Source organism: Nicotiana tabacum, chromosome 9 (genome assembly GCF_000715075.1).
Source record: "Nicotiana tabacum cultivar K326 chromosome 9, ASM71507v2, whole genome shotgun sequence".
Classification (NCBI taxonomy): Eukaryota; Viridiplantae; Streptophyta; class Magnoliopsida; order Solanales; family Solanaceae; genus Nicotiana; species Nicotiana tabacum.
Window position 1 is genome coordinate 86818601 of NC_134088.1, and position 22848 is coordinate 86841448.

The following is a 22848-nucleotide window of genomic DNA, read 5'->3' on the forward strand; positions in this document are numbered from 1 at the left end:
CTACACGGAGGCAGCTTAAACATGCCTCCCCATCGCATTAAATAGCAGGTATAAATGCTTTTGACAGGTGAATATCAAAGTCAAATGATAGAAATATTTTAGAGCTTATCTTGACCACAAGAGTTAAAGATTTCTTATTGATGCTGTAGACTCTACAAAGCTTGTTAGCATTTGGGGAAAAGGAGCAGAATTCTCATTAAAGTACATTATCTATGAAAAGAAATACTAACACACAAGAGAGCCACAAACAGAATACAAAAAGTGCTGCAACCATGATACCAACAGAATTATAACAAGAAAAGATTTTCTGCTTAGTAATTAATTAGTCATAAAGTTCTGCGACTAGACAAAGAGGATTCTTCTTGTGCATAGTGAGACCTGGCAAAGTATTGGTATCAATATCTTCTTTCACCATACCAAAAGGCAGTTCCCAATCAAATGTATAAAGAAGATTGGCAAGTGCAAGCTCCACTGTTGCTACTCCTAGTGAAATCCCAGGACACCCTCTCCTACCACCTCCAAATGGAACCATTTCAAATTCAACTGACTTGTAGTCGATATCGATATCGATATTGTTGCTGATTACACTACTGCAGAATCTCTCAGGATTGAAGTCCTCTGGATTTTTCCAACATTCAGGATCTCTACCTATGGCCATGCATTGAAGAAAACCAGAGTATTTGGTTGGATTTCATATCCATCTACCATACATTTTTGAATGGATTCTCTAGGCAAAAGAAGAGGAGCTGGTGGATATAATCTCAATGTCTCCTTTATCACTGCCTTGAGATAGGGAAGCTTTTGGATATCATCTTCATCTACTCTTCCTTTTTTACCAACCAATTCTCTTATATTCTCTTGTAATTTTTTCATTTGTTTTGGCTCCTTCATTAAAGCTGCCATTGCCCATACTACTACAGCTGCGGTCGTGTCCGTTCCAGCAATAAAGACGTCCTGAATTGAATACATTTAATACATTGGTTAAACTATACAATATATGTATCATCAAATGATTTGATTTAACTCTTGTAACAAATATTTCCTCTGTTACAAGTTTGACTAGGCACAAAGTTTAAGGATATAAGAAGACTTTCAAATAACATTTGAATCTTGTGGTTCTAATGTGATGGTCATCTCATGTTTTAGAAAGCTTTTATGTTAAAAATAGTGAAAAATATGAAATTTTGCTTTGAAAACCATTTGAGTTGACTTTGGTCAACGTTTTGAGCTAACGGATCCGGATCCATATTTTGATGGTCCCAGTGGGTCCGTATCAAAATATGGGATCTGAGCGTATGCCCGGAATCAAATTCGGAGGTCCCTAACCCGAGTTATGAATTTTTGTTGAAAATTAAAAGTCTGAAAGTTTAATGGCTTTTAAGAATTGACTGATGTTTAGTCTTGTTGATACCCGATCCGTATTATAGTTCTGGAGCCTGGTACAGGTCCGTTATTATATTTATGACTTGTCTGTCGAATTTGGTAAAAACAGAGTTGATTTGACGTGATTCGGACGTTCGGTTGTGAAAATAGAAGTTTAAAGCTTTCTTGAAAACTTCCTTCGATTTGGTGTCTAATTCGTGGTTCTAGGCGTTATTTTAGTATTTTGATCACACGAGCAAGTTCGTATGAGGTTTTTGGACTTAGAGCCCCGAGGGCTCGGGCGAATTTCAGATAGGCTACGGGTGATTTTCTTCTACGTGAATGGGGTATCTAGATCGCGAACGCGGAACAATGGGGAGGGGGGGGGGGGTTCCCTTCACGGACGCGGCTAGCTTCTCGCGAACATGAAGCTTGAGGGACCTTGGGGAGGGGACACTCGTTCTCCTACGCGAACGCGAGCACTGGCTCGCGAACGCGAAGACCAATGGGGAGCAGCCTTCACGGACGCGAATGAGGACTCACAAACGCAAAAGCCATTTAGGCTGTTGCACTTCGCGAACGCGGCAAGCCCTTCGCGAATCCGAAGAAGGCCTGACACCCAGACCTTAAAACATTTCAAAAAAGGAATTTTACCCATTTTTCATAAACTCTCCATTAGAGCTCGGCCTAGGTGCGATTTTGAAGGGAAAAGTCAATACCAATTCATAGGTTTGTACTCTTTAACTCATTTTTTTCCATTTCTACCATCACCCATTAAATTCTCAGCCTTAATCTTTGTTCTTTCATGGTAGAAAACTAGGGATTTAGGAAGAATTAGGAGGGGTTTTGCAAATTGGGGATTTAGACCTCAATTTAGTATTGAATTCCGAAACTAATTACATAATCGGTCTCGGGGGTGAATGGGTAAATGGATTTTGGTCCGAACCTCGGGTTTGGACCAATCGAGCCTGGGTGTTGACTTTTGTTGATTTTTTCAATAATGACCTAAATTGAATCTTTTGCAATCGTGGGTGATTCCTAAAGCTTATTTTGACTCGTTTGGTTGGTAATTTGCTAGATATTATTAGTTCGGAGGTGTCAAGACCCAAAATCCCACCACAGGCGTTGTGATAGCACCTAGTCTCGAAGACTAGGTAAGCCGATTTCCATTACATTTCGAAGCCATTTTTTTTAAACGAAACTGAATTAAATAAATAATCAAAACCAACAGTGGAACAAATATGAATATAGCAACCTCCCAAGACTGGTAGTACTGAGTCACGAACTCTAACTAAATACATGAAATGATCTCAAAGATCGAATACTCAATATTGTTTGATTAATAATTAACAGTACAATAAAATAAAAAGATTTCAAGGGACTACGACGACCAAGCAACTCTACCTTGAATCTTTGCGATCACATTTTAACTCTGTCCGAGTCTGATAGCTTTAATACTCGGCTCTGTACAAAATGTGCAGAAGTATAGTATAAGTACACCACAGTCAGTACCCAGTAAGTATCAAGACTAACCTCGATGGAATAGTGACGAGGTACAGTCAAGACACTCACTAGTCAAAAATAATAATAATAATAATAATAATAATAATAATAAAAATAATAATAATAATAATAATAATAATAATAATAATAATAATAATAATAATAATAATAATAATAATAATAATAATAATAATAATAATAATAATAATAATAATAATAATAATAATAATAATAAAAATAATAATAATAATAATAATAATAATAATAATAATAATAATAATAATATAAACAATAAGGCAACAAGAACACCATAAATATTGCTCAAACGAATAAGGAACACAAATACAACCAATCAATTAAGTCTCTCAAACATACATTTTCCAATGTAAGTACTTCAAGTATAAATCTTTCAAATATAAGTTTTTCAATAAAAATCCTTAGAATATAACCTTGTCAAATAAATATATATTTCGAATATACTCCCTTCAAATAAATTTCTTTCAACTATAATTCTTTAAAATAATATTTTTGGAATATAATTCCTTCAAATAAAAGTCACCGTGTGACACCTCATTTCATAATCATAAAAATACGGGTCTCAACCCACTTCCATATTTTTACGGCACCTTGTGCCCATATTTCTATCACAACTGCACGGACAACTCACGTGCCAATAATATCAATGTATATAAGATCCACATGATCAATTTATTTTCACTAAAGTGAGTTTACAATTTTTAAACCAAGTAAGAAATCAATAAAGAAATGAATTTATTTTAAAAATTATTTGGGTGAAGAAAATAACATAGTACCTAAATTAAATCATCAGATAAACTACTTATTTGGATGTAAAACTATTTAATGTAAAACATAATAATAATTTTTTTTTATTTAAATCAACTCAATCATCGAAAATTAGTAAGAAAAACCAGAAATATACTTTTTCAGAGTCTCGTGCTAAAAAGCCAAAGCCAACACAATACAACTAGGAGCATAAAACACATAATAATAAAGTCAACTAGTACATCACGGAAGAAGACAAGAATTTACATATTAAATAAAACAAAATCACCCAAGACAAGAACATAAATAAAGAAATATCAACAGGGCACTCCCGAGGTACTGCCTCATAGTACCAAATTATAAATAAATTCACAATATCTCATTTCCTTATATCAACACGGGAGCCTTCACATTTAATTTTAAAGAAATCATTTTTTCCGAAATAGCATCCCGCGTTTTAGCCACCCTTATCACACCGCATGACTTCTAGTAGTTTTCCTACTAGCTACGCGTTTTAAGCCACCCTTATCTCACCGCATGCGTTTCAACACCATGACATTATATCACCGCATGACTTCTAGTAGTTCCCCTACTAGCCACGCATTTCAAGCCACCATTATCTCACCGCATGCGTATCAATATCACAATATTTCACAAATCGCAACTCAAGTGCCCAAATATCACAGCATAATACAACTTGCACCTCAAGTGCCCAAATATTACAACATATCACAAATTGCACATCAAGTGCTCAAATCTTACAACATATCACAAATTGCACATCAAGTGCTCAAATCTTACAACATATTACAAATTGCACATCAAGTGCTCAAATATTACAACATATCACAAATTGCACATCAAGTGCTCAAATCTTACAACATATCACAAACAGCACATCCAGTGCTCAAATATTACAACATATCACAAATTGCACATCAAGTGCTCAAATATTACAACTTTCCAAAGAAATCAACAATACATTATTTTTCCAAAATAAGGAGCCCACTACTCAATCATAATGTGTACAACATCTTAACAAAATATTCGGGAGTGAACAACTCAACCGAATAATATTTCACAATTTGGTACTTTGCCTCAATATGATTCACGGCCTTTTTAATTCAATACCAAATTTTCAACAACGTGAATTGAAAATTAATTCATCAAGGAACAACACCTCTTTTAAATCACAACTTCAAGAAATAAATAGATTTATTCATCTTATTAACTAAATTTTCTCTTTAAATTATCTATAGGTAAAATCAATAATGAAAGTGTTTTCCATAAAAATGGCAACTCAAACAAACACATAGTTCACATAAAAGTCAAGTGACAATCACAACCAATTATCATATAAAAATAACCTCGGCAAATAAGAAATGAGGCATGACAAATAAGGGATTTAATAAGTTACAATAATTTTCTAATTTAATACTTAAGGGCGTCTACGAATTTCAACCGATATAATATGCACATATAAACCAAGTACGTACTCGTCACCTCGCATACATGATTTTCAATTACACAATTTTCATATAAGACTCAATGCCTAAGGGGTAATATCCCTCCACTCAAGGTTAGGCAACATACTTACCTTTTTGAAGTTATGTCGATATTCCAAAATAGCCGTCTTGCTTGAATAAATCCTCCGGACAGCTCAAATCTATTCAAATTAATTCAATTTAGTCAATACTAATAATAAGAATTAATTCCATATGAAAATACTAATTTTCCAACAAAATTCGAAATTTAACTAAAAAATCGTCCGTGGGGACCACGTCTCGGAATCCGACGAAACTCACAAAATCCGACAACTCATTCAATTACGAGTCCACTCATAACAATTTTATCAAATTCCGATAACAACTCGACCTCCAAATCTCAAATTTTTATTTTTAGATGATTTTGCAAAAATCTTGATTTTTCTTCCATAAATTCACGGATTCATGATGTAAATGAGTATGAAATCATGAAATATAATCAATATAGGATAAGGAACACTTACACCAATATTTTCCCATGAAAATCGCCCAAAAATCCCCCAAGATCCGTGTTCCAAAAATCCAAAACGAAATGAAGGAAATGACCATTTTTGGTCCTTAAGTTTCTGCCAATCCATCACTAAAAGTCCATTTTCCGTCACTAAAAGTCCACACCAGAATTTGCTTGCACTAGCCTTCTTTCAATCGATCATAACTTTATGTACAAATGTCCAAATGATGAATGGTTTAACTTTATGGAAACTAGAATCAAAATACTACAACTTTAATGTTTTCATGATTTTCCGATTCCTTATGAATTACTAGATATAAGCTTCCAAAGTCGGCTCTATGCATCAGAAATTTCTGGCGAAACTGCCCTACTAGCCTTCATTCAATCCATCATAACTTTCTGTACAAATGTCCAAATGATTAGTGGTTCAACATTCTGGAAACTAAAATCAAAATACTACAACTTTCATGTTTTCATAATTTTCTGATTTCTTAAGAATTGCGAGATATAAACTTCCAAAGTCGGCTCTGCGATTGTACCAGCTGCTGTCCAAAAACAGCTTCTGCAGCAGAAAAATTCCAGCAGCTCCTTTTTGTCCAAATCCATTCTATTAACCTTCCGAAATCCACCCGAGGCCCTCGGGACCTTAACCAATTATACCAACATCTCCCAAAATACAATACGAACTTAGTCGAGGCTTCAAACTACATCAAACAACATCAAAACGACGAATCGCATCTCAAATCAAAATCTATGAACTTTGAACTTTCAAATTCTATATCTTGTGCCGAAATACATCAAATCAATTAGGAATGACTTCAAATTTTGCACACAAGTCATAAATGACATAACAGACCTATTCCAATTTCCAGAATTGGATTCCGATCTCGATATCAAAAAGTAAACCCCCCGGTCAAATTTCCCAAAAATTCAACTTTTGGCATTTCAAGCCTAATTCCACTATGGACCTCCAAATAATTTTCCGGATACACTCCTAAGTCCAAAATTACCATACGGATCTATTGACATCATCAAAATTCCATTCTGGTGTCGTTTGCTCAAAAGTCAACTCTCCGGTCAACTCTTTCCATTTAAATTTCTAATTAAGGATTGTTTATTTTAATAATTCTGAATCTTCCGAAAAAATTAAACTAGACTATACCCGTGGGTCATAATACTTATTAAAAAGTTGCTCGAGACCTTAAATCGCTGAACGAGGCGTTAATTCTTAAAATGACATGTCGGGTCATTAGAGGAGGCTTGTTTGAAAGGCAAAGCAGTGGTTGAGTTTTGAGTGGTCTTTGGAGCGAGGTAAGTTTTGTGTCTAACCTTGACTTGAGAGAATTAGGAACCCTCAGACTATGTGCTATGTGATTCCCATGTGAGCGGCGTATATGCGAGGTGACGAGTGTTTATACGCCATCGAATTATCTATTTTTCCTGATTTACCGCTTTTCCTTAATTATTTCCTTTCCTGTCTTAACTATTATATGCTCTAAATGCTTTTCATGCTTAATTGCTACTTGTTATTCAATATCTTCTCTTGTTCACGACCTTAGTTCTTCCATAGTTTCATGATTCCCTACTATTTGCTTAAATTGACTTACTTGCACCTTCTAATTGTCAATTACTGGATTGGTCTCGTTGTGTAGTACTACTTGTGTAGATTTTCTATATTGTACGAGGTTTCCATTTGGTTCAGTTTGGTATTTGTTGGTCGTAAAGGTTATTGTGGTCTGAACTATTGATTTGATTGTGCATTGAGTACATGGTACTGATATGGTGGGATCGGGCTGCACGGCGCAGCAGGTGTAATAAGGGTGGATTGATGTGGTAGAATAAGGGTGAATTTATAATATACGGTGGGATCGGGTTGCACGCTGTAACATGTGGAATAAGGGTGGATTGACATGGTGAAATAAGGGTGAATTATGATACTGATATTGACATATGGTGGGATCGGATTGTGCGCCGCAACATATATATATTATTTACTGTTGTTGATATTGTTACAGTGAAATAAGGGAGGATTTTGTGTTGTCTAGTAGGATCAGGTTGCGCTCCGCAATAACCTATATGTTCCCATTTCTTGAGCTATGTTGGTTTTTCCGTCATATGTATCTGAATTATTAAAGATTGGTAATTCTGGATGACACTGGTTTATTCTTGAGGCTGTGATTATTATTTTTAGTTGGCTCTTTAATTCTGTTCAGTATTCCCATTTTATGTCATTATTATATACTGCGTTCAGGTTGTAGTGTAGGTCACTCACCTTAGCCTCGTCACTACTTCGTCGAGGTTAGGCTCGGCACTTACCAGTACATGGGGTCTGTTGTACTGATACTGCGCTCTACACTTCTGTGTAGATTTTGGAGTCGGCCCTAGCGGTGGCTACTAGAGAGCTCAAATTGGACAGCCTACGGAGACTTGAGGTATAGCTGCTCAGCGCCCATAGCTCCTAGAGTCCCCTTCCTGTTTTTATTTAGCTGTTTATCCCCTTTTCAGAGAGCTTGTTGTTATTTCAAACTCTTGTATGTACTATTCTAGTAGCTTGTGCACTCGTAACACCATGTTCAGGGATTTGTAGCAGATGTTTACAGTTTTAGCTTCCATATTTATAAATTTTGGATTATTGCAGTTCAATCGGATCCTATTCATTAATAAATTTTAAATTGTTAAAAAGGATAAATTGTTCTAACGTTTGCCTAGCAAGTAAAATGTTAGGCGCCATCACGGTCCCGACGGTGGGAATTACTGTCACCATCCAACATCCGACTAGTCGTGATAGCACCTAACCCAACCCACTAGGTAAGCCAATTAACCACTAACTAATTCCATTAACAATTAATAAAGCAATTAAGTAAAGAAATATCTGAATCTAATACATTCCCCAAGAACTGGTAGTACAAATCATGAGCTTTTAAGAATAGAGTTTACAAAGAGGAAATGAAATAAATACATGGTCTATTTGAATAGTACATAAACAGTGTTTTATACATCTAAAGCTACCACGAACAAGAGGCAGCTACAGCCGGGACGCAGGTACATCTTCAATCCAGCTCCCATCGAACACAGCAACATCAGCAACCAACATCTACATACAAGGTGCAGAAGTATAGTATGAGTACAACCGACCCCATGTACTCAATAAGTAATAAACCTAACCTCAGGTTGAAAGTAGTGACAAGCTAACACGAAGGTCGGATCCAACACCAATATTTCACAACTCAACATAACATCATAGTAAGAGTAATAAAAGAGTATCTCATAAATAAAAGGCTTGGTTTGTTCACATTTCTAGAAAAGTAGGCATTTCTTTTCAAGTATCTCGGTGAAAACTCAAATCTTCTACCGAAAAAGCCAAAATATGAGTAAGTTTGAAAACTGTGATTTTTCCCAAAAACTTCTTTCAATAATAAGTAAGATGTCTCATTTTTCAGATTGCATGAGGAAAATACGTCTCTATGCCTACATGTCAAGATACAGGTAAAATCATAAAATGTCACCAACACCGGGTAGCAGAAGGAAATGCATCTCTGTGCATGTATCTCAAGTACGCATGTCAAATGCAATGCATCTCAATGATGGGCTCATGTACTCACACTCTTAGAGTACTCAACCTCACTGTCTTGCATTCTCTCTCACTATGCTCAGCGCACTCAATCACTCAGCGCTGTACAATACCCGATGCGGCGTGCAGCCCGATCCCTGTTTATAGTCGACTGCGCTCACTGGGGGTGTGCATACTCTGGAGGGGCTCCTTTCAGCCCAAGTGTTGTATCGCTGCGGCATGCAGCCTGATCCCAAAATATCAATATACCATGCTGCGGCGTGCAGCCCGATCCCAAAATAGCAATATAACATGCTGCGGCATGCAACCCGATCTCAAAATATCAATCTCACTCAGGCCCTCGGCCTCACTCAGTCATCACTCTCCAGTCTCACTCACGGGCTCACAATGCCATGAAACTAGTCCGACAACAATGATATGATGTATCAATAAATAACAATAGAGACTAAGATATGATATGAATGCATGAATATGACTGAGTACATAATATCAATGAAATCAGTGAGACGGCTTTAAGAAACGACCACTATGGGTCTAAACAGTATTGGCATAATGCCTAAACATGATATCTTGCATGATTGACAGCTCAATTACTTTATAACATGGTGAAACACGGATATCAACAAAATAGGACCACTATACAGTGCCATAGAAACAACAGAGTCCCAATTCACATGGTGCACACCCATACGCCTGTCACCGAGCATGTGCGTCACCTCAATACTAATCACATAACACGTATTATGGGGTTTCATAGCCTCAGCACTAAGATTAGAAGACTTACTTACCTCGAACAAGCCAATATTAATGTCGAACAAGCCAAGCGGTGCTCTAAAGATGCCATCTCGCGCGTTCCGACCTCAGAACGGCTCGAAACTAACCAAAACAACTCGAGTACATTAAACAATGTTAAAGGAACCAATCCCAAACGAAAAGATCAAATATTTAATCAAAATCCCAAAATCGGCCAAAAGCCCAACCAGGGCCGGCACCTCGAAGCCGACAAAATTTACAAAATCCAAAAACTCATTCAATTACGAGTCCAACCATACTAGTTTCACTCAAATCCGACTCCAATTCGATGTTCAAAACTCGAAAATTCATTTTATAAAACTTTTGGCCAAAACCCCCAATTTCCTCTATAAAATTCACAATCCAATTACCAAAAAACGAAGGTAGATTCGTGATATAAGATCAAAAATGAGTAGAGAACACTTATCCCAGTCCACAAGATGAAAATTGCTCCAAGAATGGCCTCAATCCGAGCTTGGAAATGTTAAAATGAAGCCAAAATTGCGAACCCTTGTATTTATCATTCTGTCTAGCACTTCTGCATTTGCGGAAAATTCGTTGCACCTGCGACCTCCGCTTTTGCAGAAATCACCTCGCACATGTGACCTCTGCTGACACCCTCTAACTCCGCACCTGCGCTCGAGCTGTCGCACCTGCGGCATCACATATGCGCCCAAATCTCCGCTTCTGCGGTCTTCCTCACACAACACTATTCACGCATCTGCGATGCCTTTTTCGCTTCTGCGGCCATCACACCTGCGCAAACCAACCGCAGGTGCGATCCTACCAGAACGAGCAACCTTCAACTTTGCACATGAAGTGAAAAATGATCTGAACCTTGTCCAAAACTCATCCGGGTCACTCGGGACCCAGTCCGAATATACTAACCAGTCCAATAACATAACACGGACCTACTCGAGGCCTCCAATCACGCATAACCACATCGAAACGACGAATCGCACCTCAAATCGAAATCTATGAACTTTAAAACTTCAACTTCCACAACCGATACCGAAACCTATTGAATTACGTCCGATTGACCTTAAATTTTGCACACACATCACATTTCACATTACGAACCTATTCTAATTTCCAAAATCAGATTCCGACCGCGATATCAAAAAGTCCACTCCCGGGCAAACTTTCCAAAATTTTAACTTTCGTCATTTCAAGCCAAATTCCACTATGGATCTCCGAATCATAATCCGGACGGGCTCCTAAGTCCAAAATAACCCAATGAGCTAACAGATCCATCAAAACTCCGTTCCGGGTTCAAATTCACCAAAAGTCAAACTTGATCAACTCTCCCAATTTAAAGCTTCTGGCTGAGAATCATTCTTTCAAATCAATTATGAATAACCTGAAAACCAAAACAGACGATTCACATATGTCATATTACATCATACGGAGCTACTCATGCCCTCAAACAACCGAGCGAAGTGTAAATGTTCAAAACGATCGGTCAGGTCGTTACATCCTCCCCCACTTAAACATACGTTCTTCCTCGAACGTGTCCAGAGTTGTTCTCAAAACCATCAAATCGCCGTATAACCTTACCATGCACATACCCGGGGGTGATCCCATGTCACCCAATCCCATACAGGTCTGATAACACAACATAACAAAAACATTTCAATTCACCCTAGCCCATAAGCCTTCGAATCAAATTTCAAACATCTGGAATTTCTTATAAGATCAGAATTTCGCATCTACATATTGTATAAATCTAAACAAGCTGTACAAAAAGCCATAACCATAACTCAAATACCACATAGCTCAAATGCTCGAAGCAATGATTTCTAATCACACTAGCTGCTCAAAACAACCCAATACTGGTAATAAACCTCATATCAAACAAGACTCTATTCTAAAACCTTCGTACACTACCGATGATGAAAGAAACATACATAAACTCATAACCATTCATCAGATCCACCAGCCGTGGAGCTCCCTCGCCTTCGACAAGAACCATAGCAAATTTCTAAGCCGACTTTCGATATTATCCTTCCAAATATACTACAATCAAATCTGATAGTACCTATCCTAGATCCGACGACTTCATCTTATCAAATACCAGCTACTCTACTATCATGTCACCCCAATACTATCCAAAGACGCAACCCGTGCAATCCGTGCACCAATAAGCATTATTCCAAATGTACTCAATCACAAAAATGACTCAAACAAGAGAACTTTCCCGCAAGCTCGACGGGTACCACCCCAACGCAATGCTAAGAGCCCATCACACATCGTAGAACCATAACACACGAATCTAACACAAAGGATCATATCTCAACATAACTTTGCCGCAATGCGCGACCGCATCCAAACATTGATCCGTATGAAATACCTCAGCCACCATGCTCAAAATCAATAACTACGCGCAATCCGACATCAAGTACTCACAGTGCATTACCATAACCATGGAGAAGCAAATGAAACAATGCCACACAAACCCGAACGAACAGAACCAATGCGCAACTATTCATGTATCGCCTAAATACCCATCTCGTGCGAATTCAGCTATAAGGCCCCAATAGAACTGCACCATGGGTACATACAACCAACGAATAATAACCCCTCGTAGCATAGAAGAGTAACTCACCGAACATAACAGAACATGAATAAGCTCATCTACAATCGAATGACACATCCCTCAACAATAGCAGTATGGAGCCAACCAATCCGGATCGGTGTAGAATACATATCCTAATTGGGCCTACCAATAGACCCCAAATCAACTCTGGTCACCCACCAATAGATAAGTAACCCTCCGAAAGCCCACAATGATTGAATCATAACACATACTATCAACTGGCTAGCTTCGGCCACGACCTCACAGTTCACAACCATGAAACAATTTGCTCCTGAGAACTCCCAGCCTCCAAATCCATAAAACACACGAATCACCATATCTGATCCCAACTCCACCACCAGAATGTCTAACTCATCCCTCATACACGATCATCCCACGAGGAATACTCCTAAAATTCTTCCGTGCCACATAGCAAAATTTGAATATCAGTAGTCGATCAACCAGAAGAGTGCCGTAATACCAATGAGGTATCCATAAATCGAAACACATTGCCCTTTCTGAAATGTACACTCTCATCGAGCCATACCAAATAGTAATATCATTTACCCAGTCATCTAAAACCGTCCATGCTGCCTAAGAAGTTTACGACCTTCCCTTCAAAACTGAACTGTGACATCGCTCATGCAAATCTCAATCCCACACAACACCTGCATATACCATGCCATCCTATGAAGAGTACAAGAATCTCATAATCAACTCTGAGTCTCAAGCAGAATACATACCCGATCAGTCAGAAACGTTCCATTTGATCTCATCCAGGAGAAATTCACTATACACCACATGCTCCTCACGCCAGCAGGAAATATACCCCTCAAATCTTAGTAAAAACCATTGAGAATTCTTCGAAACCCATCTACACATAACCAAGCTATCTGAACCGAATCTCTCTAACTCAACCCAGCCACGCAGGTTGCCAAAACCTAAGAGCATTGCCTCGAAACACTTGTAGAAACTAGCCACATCATAAGTACCCAAAGAACCGATTATATCCATTACTACCAAGCTGCTCTTTTTCTCCAAGTCCTTTACAAATTAGCTTCAAATTGATACTTCTCCTTGTTAGAACACCACGATCCTTAACCAAAGTTCACCACACAAGAGACCCTATTATAAAACCACAACGCCCTAAGGCCCATAAGCCGCTGACTCCTCTCTTAAGCACCCCAAAGCACCATAACCAAGATACCCACTCTAAAGAGACCTTATGTGAACCTAAAACTGTTTCCTTCACCTTCTTGATACCGAATTGCATAATCCACAATGATATAAAAATGCCACAATCTCGACACCATCCCATGCAAATATCAGATCCTAGCCATATACCAATCCGAAATTCTCAATTCAGATCCTAGCCATATACCAATCTGAAATTCTCAATTCCTACATATAATCCTTGAATCCATTAGAACCATTCTCGAGAGTCATCTACTCTACTCAAATCTCAATTAAACCAACCAAATGAACCGAACGACCTGTGCCCCATTAGCACACCAACACCCAAGGGAATAAAGAGTAACCCACACTCATAAGCAACAGAGCAAATTCCTACTCCATGTACACTACATCCTTTGCGAATAACCACTCGATTATTTTATGATTCTCATATACCCATAGAGTACAATGCAATCTGTATCCAGAAATTCATTTACCCGAGTCATCCTCGATCTCAACCCATGCAGTCATAGCTAATTCACCAGTGTACCTCGAACCGAAACCAATACAACACATAATCATGCAATCAACTTGTCGATAGCAGACTCCCATACTTGGCTCAAAGCCATAGATCAAAACACACAACTCACAATGCCTATACTCTATTACTGCAATAATACCGCAGTGAGATTCAACCAAATCCTTCCTGAGCTCCTGTAACGCAAACCATCTAAATCTGCAAATCTCGCATTCACCCTTGTAATAGTCAAGCCAACTTCCACCAGCAATCCAAACTCAAATTGCAACATATATCATTCACTGGTAAAATAGAACTCTCTACAAAACATCATAAGGACCACACAACCTCATGACACCTCACAGGAGATAACCTACCTTCTCTGCCTCAAGCTGGCATCTCTCTATACTCTTCCACGGTCATAACTATTATGTAATCACTTAATCTTCCTGAGTCTGAACTCATAACATGACATAAAATCTACTGCACTCCATAACTAAACAACATGAGAGGTCCTTCAACACACCCATAATTTGAGGCCATATGCCAAATCAAGATAGAAATCAAACACCCAATAGTTCTTGCTACATCTCAAGTAAACTCTTCCCGTCACATTCGAACAATCCGAACACATCTCGCAGTCATATCATACTCACCACATAGCTATTTCACTGCTCATCGAGCCACAAATTCCTCTCGTAGGGACATTACCGGACATATGAGTCCAATGTACAAGTTACCACTGAAGCTACCGAGCTCAAGCTGCGGTCTAACCATGGCCTCAAGTCCTCTAGACTGGCCCATCACCAAAAAACAGAACACACATCTCGAACCTCGTTCATAGAATCACAAGCCAGCGATGCACCGATGATACCGAGTGCTCGCATGCGCATACGAATGCGTGGAAGGAATTCAAAGAGTTATGCTTCAAGCTTAATCAATGTCGCACGATAAGAAAAGAAAGATGGGAAGTATATCCTAAATGTCCTGTAGCCTCTCGGAGATAGGTATGGACGTCATCATACCGATCCACAAGACTCTACTTGACACTTGCTCATGACTTGTAGAACCTATGAACCTAGAGATCTGATACTACCTGTCACGACCCAAAATCCGAATAGTCGTGATGGCACCTAATCTAACCCGCTAGGTAAGCCAATTAACCACTAACCAATTCTATTAACAATTAATAAAGAAATTAAGTAAAGAAATATCTGAATCTAATACATTCCCCAAGAACTGGTAGTACAAATCATGAGCTTCTAAGAATAGAGTTTACAAAGCGAAAATAAAATAAATACATGGTCTGTTTAAATAGTGCATAAACAGAGTTTCACAGATCTAAAACTACCACGAACAAGAGGCAGCTACAGCCGGGACGCAAGTATATCTTCAATCCAGCTCTCATCGAATACAGCAACATCAGCAACCAACATCTGCACGCAAGGTGTAGAAGTGTAATATGAGTACAACTGACCCCATGTACTCAATAAGTAACAAACCTAACATCAGGTTGAAAGTAGTGACGAGCTAACACGAAGGTCGGGTCCAACACCAATATTTCACTACTCAACATAACAACATAGTACAAGTAATAAAATAGTATCTCAGAAATAAAAGACTCGGTTTGTTCACATTTCCAGAAATGTAGGCATTTCTTTTCAAGTATCTCAGAGAAAACCCAAATCTTCTACCGAAAAAGCCAAAATACGAGTAAGTTTGAAAACTGCGATTTTTTCCAAAAACTTCTTTCAATAATAAGTAAGATGTCTCATTTTTCAGATAGCATGAGGAAAATACGTCTCTATGCCTACATGTCAAGATACAAGTAAAATCATAAATGTCACCAACACCGGGTAGCAGAAGGAAATGCATCCCTATGCATGTATCTCAAGTACGCATGTCAAATGCAATGCATCTCAATGATGAGCTCATGTAATCACGCTCTCAGAGTACTTAACCTCACTGTCTCATATTCTCTCTCACTATGCTCAGCACACTCAATCACTCAGTGCTGTACAATACCCGATGCGGCGTACAGCCCGATCCCTTTTTATAGTCGACTGCGCTCACTGGGGGTGTATAGACTCCGGAGGGGCTCCTTTTAGCCCAAGTGCTGTATCGCTGCGGCGTGCAGCCCAATCCCAAAATATCAATATAACGTGCTGCGGCGTGCAACCCGATCCCAAAATAGCAATATAACATGCTGCGGCGTGCAGCCCGATCCCAAAATAGCAATATAATATGCTGCGGCGTGCAACCCGATCCCAAAATATCAATCTCACTCAGGCCCTCGGCCTTACTCAGTCATCACTCTCCAGTCACACTCATGGGCTCACAATGCCATGAAACTAGCCCGATAACAATGATATGATGTATCAATAAATAACAACTGAGACTGAGATATGATATGAATGCATAAATATGACTGTGTACAAAATATCAATGAAATCAGTGAGACGACAGTAAGAAACGACCATTATGGGTCCAAACAGTATCGGCCTAATGACTAAACATGATATCTTGCATGATTGATAGCTCAATTACTTTATAACACGGTGAAAATACGGATATCAACAAAATAGGACCACTATACAGTGCCATAGAAACAACAGAGTCCCAATTCATATGGTGCACGCCCACACGCCTGTCACCTAGCATGTGTGTCACCTCAATACCAATCACATAACACGTATTACGGGGTTTATACCCTCTGCACTAAGATTAGAAGACTTACTTACCTCGAACAAGCCAATACCAATGCCGAACAAGCCAAGCGGTGCTCCAAAGATGCCATCCCGTGCGTTCTATCCTCCGAACGGCTCTAAACTAAGCAAAACAACTCAAGTACATTAAACAATGCTAAAGGAACCAATCCCGATCGAAAAGGAACAAATCTTAAATCAAAAGTCCAAAATGGGCAAAAGCCCAACCAGGGCCCGCACCTGAGAACCCGACAAAATTTATAAAATCCAACAACCCATTCAATTACGAGTCCAACCATAATAGTTTTACTAAAATTCGACTCCAATTCGATGTTCAAAACACGAAAATTCATTTTATGAAACTTTAGGCCAAAACCCCAAATTTCCTCTATAAAATTCACAATCCAATTACCAAAAACGAAGGTAGATTCGTGATACAAGATAAAAAATAAGTAGAGAACACTTACCTCAGTCCACAAGATGAAAATTGCTCCAAGAATGGCCTCAATCCGAGCTTGAAAATGTTAAAATGAAGCCAAAATCGCGAACCCTTGTATGTATCATTCTGCCCAGCACTTCCGCATTTGCGAAAAATTCGTCGCACCTGCGACTTCCACTTTTGCATAAATCACCTCGCACTTGCGACCTCTGCTGACACCCTCCAAATCCGCACCAGCGCTCGAGTTGTCTCACCTGCGGCATCGCATATGCGCCCAAATCTCCGCTTCTGCGGTTTTCCTCACCCAGCACTATTCTCGCATCTGCGACGCCTTTGTCGCTTCTGCGGCCATCGCACCTGCGCAAACCAATCGTAAGTGCGATCCCACCAAAACCAGCAGCCTCCAGCTTTGCACATGAAGTGAAAAATGATCTGGACCTCGTCCAAAACTCATTCGGGCCACTCGGGACCCTATCCGAATATACTAACAAGTCCAATAACATAACACGGACCTACTCGAGACCTCAAATCACGCGTAACCATATCGAAACGATGAATCGCATCTCAAATCGAAATTTATGAATTTCGAAACTTCAACTTCCACAATCGATGCCGAAACCTATCGAATTACGTCCGATTGACCTTAAATTTTGCACACACGTCACATTTCACATTACGGACCTATTCCAATTTTCAGAAGCGGATTCCGACCCTGATATCAAAAAGTCCACTCCCGGTCAAACTTTTCAAAATTTCAACTTTCGCCATTTCAAAAACGTTTCCACTACGGACCTCCGAATCACAATCCGGACACGCTCCTAAGTCCAAAATTACCCAACGGAGCTAACGGAACCATCAAAACTCAGTTCCGGGTTTAAATTCCCCAAAAGTCAAACTTGGTCGACTCTTCCAATTTAAAGCTTCTGGCTGAGAACCATTCTTTCATATCAATTCTGAATAACCTGAAAATCAAAACCGACGATTCACATAAGTCATATTACATCATACGGAGCTACTCATGCCCTCAAACAACTAAGAGAAGTGTAAATGCTCAAAACGATCGATCGGATCGTTACAATTTCGGGTCGTGACACTTAAACATGCCATGTAACTTTTATAAGAGAGTGTCATTATGCATAAAGTGAAAACTTTGGAAGTAAAAACTTACTACATATAGAAATGCGAAATTTTTTTTGAACAGATTAAAACGGAAAGTGAATTAAAACAGAGGGAGTAACTAGACAGAGAAGTGAACAACCATTAGCACTGCTTTGATATGATCCCAAGTGTGAGTCAAAGATGATGACAGTGTTTGATCTCGCAAGACAATTGACGTATCAAGAATATCACCATCCATTGATTTTGGCCTGGTTGGGCTGAGGTGCTCCTCAATGAGTTCTTGATAGAATAAGTCCAACTCATTGTAAATCTTTTCAAGTCTAGCAACCTTTCCATTGACTTTATTAACCCACCCAAAAATTGGGAAAAAATGAGAGACAAAAAAATCTCCAAGCACAGCTTCTGCTTCACGTAGAAGTTTGTGAAATCTCCTCTTTTCATCACCTTTCTCATCATATCTCTTGCCAAATCCAACTCTACATATTATGCTGCTTGATAAAGACAATATAATCTCACTAAGATTAACCAATTTCGACATCGAAGCAAGTTCTGTTACATGATTGATCATCCTGGACACTTCATCTACACGAATTGGACGAAAAGATTGCACCTTTTTGGTGTTAAAGAGATGTATGACACAAATATTTCTTATTTCCCTCCAATAAGCACCGTAAGATGAGAAGCTAATATCCAAACCGTTATACGATAACTTTTGTTGGCTGGGAAATGATGGTTTGCCAGAAAATGCAATGTCATGAGTTTTCATTGCTTCTTTAGCAATTTTTGCTGATGAAATTACTACTACTTGGGAAAAACCAAGTTTCATGGACATTAAGGGACCATATTTCTTTGAAAGTTGCCATAGGTATTTATGAAGGGATTCTTTATTTAATTGATATAAGTTTGCAACAAGTGGAAGTCCAGGGGGACCTGGTGGATGATTATGTACCCTGACTCCAATTTTTCTGTAGTTTTTTAAAAGGAAAATTACGACTGCAGGTATAGCTATTAGGAAGAGGAACAACATTTCTGTTTTCCTGCTTGTGTGTTCAATGAACATGGGATAATACATAAAGTATCCCTCGACTTGTCTCGAGTTTCCGACTGAACACCTAAATTTTGCGGCTGTCGTACGGCCACTTAGTGTATCTTAGGACCAATCACATTTTGCCACGTATCTTAGGGTGGGCGTTGGGGCAGTTCGAATTGCATGTGAAAATTTCAGTTTGGATTTTCGATTTTCGGATTGAAGAAATGACAATCCAAATCCAATTCAAATAAGTTCGGATTGAATCGAATTTTTTAAGTTCGGTTTCGGATTAATCGGTTTGAATATTTTGAATTTTCGGTTTTGAGCTTATAGGTTGACATGTTTTTTCTTTTTACAAAAATAAATATCCAAATGGAATACTTATGTTAAATTGCCTGAAAAATTCCGCGTTTGCATCGCAATCATCCAAATGAATTATTCAAGTAATGAAATTATTATCAAAAAATATAATAGAGACATTAATACGGCATATAAGAAGTAGAAATAATAAAACCGAGCAAGATCTAGGCTTTCCTTTTGATAACCACAAATTTTCACACCACAAGAATCAAACCCAAGAGAAGACAAAATATTTGAGGAAATTCTTGCGGCAAAGTAAAAGCTTGGTAATGTAAAGGAAGTGTCTGAGAATTATTTTTTCGTGGGTTCAAAAGGTAGTATTTATAGATACTACAAACTTTAGGTGTTCAACTGAAAATTTGATATAACTACAAATTTTTTTTTACGTATTATCTAAAAAAACATTAATTAGATACTAACGAATTGAAGAATAGTACTATACTACGTCGAAAATTTCTTTTTATCTTTTAAACTCTATAGGCGATCAATTGTCGTTACAAAAATAGGATGAAGGTACAAATGCATATCTTGAAAATGTGTCAACAATAAACAAAACAATAATATACCAGTTTATTCCTACAATATGGGGTCTGAGTAGGGTAGTGTGTACGCAGACCCTACCAGTACTAAAAAACTATCAAAAAGCGTCTAGAAACACCGACCGAAATCAGTTAGAATCGAATAAAAATCGACCGATTTCCGACTGACTTTAATTCGTCGAAAAAATAATGGTCGCTAATGCGAGGCAACCGCAAACGGTCAACATATCCGACCGAAATCGATCAGTAATTTTCAACGGATTTTGACCAAATAATCTGACACAAACTAAATTTACCGACTGAATTCGGTCGACATTCTTAAAAATAATTTCTAATTATGTTAAAATAAAATTTCTAGAAATTTTAAAAATTTAAAATCAAAAATTCCGATCGATTTCGGTCGGTAATTTCAAAACCTGAAAAACATTTATTGCTGATACAGACCGAAGTCGGTCGGTAATTTTAAATTTTTAGGAATTTTATTTTAACATTTCCGACCGACTTCGGTCGCTATGCGGTCAATTTTCTAGGTAAATATTTGGCAGAATACAACTGCACCAACTGCCAACAATCAATAACCTATAATGGCAGCATTACATTGCAAGAAGATTGGCCAACTGACCTTTGAAGGACATTAAATTGTTCATCCCTCTTCTCTAGCCTTTGCCTCTTCAAGTTATGATGACAACTTTGCGATCTTCTTCTTCATAGCCGAGAGAGTCGAGAGAGTCGATGTGATGACTCGATTGGTCATCTTATATTTTAGAACCTAATTCTGTATTTTGAGGTCTCAAAAACCTTATTTTAGCCTTTGTCGATTTATGTGCGCAATCCGGGTATTCTTCCGGAAGGCTTATATATTAAAAAAACGGATAAAAATAAGATATTTTACCTTAAAAATTAATTTGAGTTAACTTCAATCAATGTTTTGAGTAAACAGACCCGGATCCATATTTTGATGGTCCCGGTGGGTCTGTATCGAAATATGGGACCTGGGCGTATGCCCATAATCGAATTCGGAGGTCCCTAGCTTGAGTTATGAAATTTTGATGAAAAATTAAAAGTTTGAAAGTTTAATAATTTTAAGAATTGACTGATGTTTGGTCTTGTTGATACCAGGTATGTATTTTGGTTCTGGAGCCCAGTACAGGTCCATTATTATATTTATGACTTGCCTGTAAAATTTAGTGAGAAACGGAATTAGTTTGACGTGATTCGGACGCTCGGTTGTTAAAATAGAAGTTTTAAAGTTTTCTTAAAAATTTCATTTGATTTGATATTCAATTCGAAGTTCTAGGTATTATTTTGGTGATTTGATTGCACGAGCAAGTTCGTATGATATTTTAGGACTTGTGTGCATGTTTGGTTTGGATCCCCGAGGGCTCGGGTGAGTTTCGGATAGGCTACAGAGTGTTTTGAACTTAGAAAACATAATAGCTGCTGCAACTGATCTGCAGACTTCACATTTGCGAGGTCTGGCTCGCAAATGCGGGCCTCACAATTGCGAAGAGATCATCGCATTTGCGAGCAGTGGGTTGGGGGGAAGACCTTCGCAATTGCAAAGTTTTGATCACATTTGTGATACTGGAAGTCCGCATTTGCGAAGGCAGCAGACATAGCCATTATTCGCATTTGCGAAGAATGAAGAGGTGTGATGTTTCTCGCATTTGCAATGAAATCTTCGCATTTGCGGTTTTGCAATTTCGAAGCCCAGGTAACAAATGCGACATCTGCAGCTGAGCAACTATGACTTAGACGGGATTTTTGTTTCATTTCCCAAATTTTCAAAACCTGAAATATTAGAGGCGATTTTTCCAAGACTTCTTCTTGCCTAAATCGTTGGTAAGTGATTCTAACCTATTTTCTTTAAATCTTTCACAAGTTTTCAACCTAAAATCTAAAGTTTTCAAGGTGAAAATTGGGAGTTTTTGGGTATGGATTTGGTAAATTTGGAATTTAGACCTCAAATTGAGGTCGGATTCCCAAAAAAAAATACATAATCGGGCTCGGGTGAATGGGTAATCGGGTTTTGATCTGAATTTCAGGTTTGGACCAAGCGGACCCAGGTGTTGACTTTTGTTGACTTTTTCAATAATGGCCTAAATTAAATTCTTTACAATCGTGGGTAATTCCTAAGGCTTAATTTGAATCGTTTGGTTGGTAAATTGCTAGATTCTATTGGTTTGGAGACTTGTTTGAGAGAAAAAGTCGTGGTTAAGCTTTGAGTTTGGTCTTCGGAGCGAGGTAAGTATCGTGGTTAACCTTGACTTGAGGGAATAGGATTTGTTTGTCTATTTACTATATATTTAAATGTTGGGGAACAACGTATGTGTGAGGTGACGAGTACTTATGCATTGTAGTCGGGTTAACGCATGTGGGCGGGGC

General features: G+C 38.3%; 1 pseudogene; it reads right to left on the reverse strand.

The window, feature by feature from the left end:
• Positions 1 to 225: 225 nt before the first annotated feature.
• Positions 226 to 19561, reverse strand: LOC107778087 (6,7,8-trihydroxycoumarin synthase-like; annotated as a pseudogene).
• Positions 19562 to 22848: the final 3287 nt, after the last annotated feature.